The following is a 1,455-nucleotide window of genomic DNA, read 5'->3' on the forward strand; positions in this document are numbered from 1 at the left end:
AGAGAAACCCTGTCTCGAAAAACCAAAAAAAAAAAAAAAAAAAAGAAAGAAAGAAATGGGGTAGTCCAGGTGTGAGAGTTAGCTGAGAAGAGGCTGGATATAATGGGCAAGCAGTGTTTAAAAGAATACAATTTGTAGTGCTCGCTTCGGCAGCACATATACTAAAATTGGACCGATACAGAGAAGATTAGCATGGCCCCTGCGCAAGGATGATACGCAAAAGAATACAATTTGTGTGTTGTTATTTCGGGCATGAGCTAGCAGGCAGCCGGGGTGCTGGGGACACAGCCCCGCTGCTCCTATTACTACAGAAAGCCTTCCTTCTCCCTGATGGCAGCACCTCCCTGCTCTCCTTTCCCCACAGGCTGATCCTCCAGTCTTCCCAGAGGTCCCTCCCCAAGCCTAGGATGAGCTGAGAGGAGGCACCAGCCATAGCCAGGGAGGACCAGCCTAGGGCTTCCTGCTGGCCTGTGACTCTGAGCTTTTGAACACACCTTGCACTGAAAATGGACCATCCTCCCTGACTTAAGTCCTCCTCTCCTTTTCTTTTGTTCTTACTTTCAGATTTACTGTTAGCCCCTTACACAGGGATAAAGCGACGCCCTCCCCTCCTGCCACAGATGGAGAGATGGTCCAGTGGTTAGAGCACTGGCCGCACTTGCAGAGGCCTCATGTTCCATTCCCCACACCTGTGACTCACAACTGTCTGTAACTCAAGTCCCAGGGAACCCAGCGCCCTCTTCTGGCCTCTGCAGACAAGCACAGGTACAGAAAAATTAAATAGCTCAAAAAAAAAAAAATGTAACCCAGTATAATTCCAAGTTAAGTTAGGACTGAAAGGTCAGCTCTTCCGCGTGGATGCTCCTCACGGGCCAAGGGCTTCCAGAGCTGGAATGTCACATCTTCTACCCTCCAAACAGGAGCACCTCCTCTAACAGACCCTGAGACCACAGCACAGCAGACTCCATGGCCGAGTCAGTAAACTCAGCTTGGAGCTGGCACCCACCGAAGCCCACCTTCTGGAAAAGTCTCTACCGCATTGACCTCCCTCTAGAGTCTGCAGCTCCTCTGGTTGGCAGAGTGGTCTTCTCCCGTGGTCTTCTCCCGTGGTCTTCTCCCATGGTCTTCTCCCGTGGTCTTCTCCCGTGGTCTTCTCCCGTGGTCGCCTCCTCTGCCAGCTTCACACGACGCGCAGTCGCCAGTGCCATCTATTGGCTACACTCTCCTTTAAAGGCCTCCATTTTGCAGCAGGTAATGCTTTGTTGATGATCACAGATAGGTTAACTCACTCTAGATCCCTGTTTATTGTTGACCCAGAACCCCTTGCAGGGGTTCAGGTTATAATTTCTTTTTCCTTTTTTTTTTTTTTTTGCGGGAGGCGGGTTTTGAGACAGGGTTTCTCTGTAGCTTTGGAGACTGTCCTGGAACTAGCCCCCTTTTTTTTATTTTTTTTTT

The 1,455-nt window shown here is 49.9% G+C and overlaps 1 non-coding gene across 1 annotated transcript; it reads left to right on the forward strand.

The window, feature by feature from the left end:
• The first annotated feature begins 137 nt into the window (after window positions 1-137).
• Window positions 138-243, forward strand: LOC126489367 (U6 spliceosomal RNA). Its single transcript, XR_007588911.1, has one exon. It is a non-coding gene; the product is annotated as a U6 spliceosomal RNA (small nuclear RNA).
• The last annotated feature ends 1,212 nt before the right edge of the window (window positions 244-1,455 follow it).

Source organism: Alexandromys fortis, unplaced genomic scaffold (genome assembly GCF_014885135.2).
Source record: "Alexandromys fortis isolate MF-2015 unplaced genomic scaffold, M_Fortis_MF-2015_v1.1 scaffold_221, whole genome shotgun sequence".
Lineage (NCBI taxonomy): Eukaryota > Metazoa > Chordata > Mammalia > Rodentia > Cricetidae > Alexandromys > Alexandromys fortis.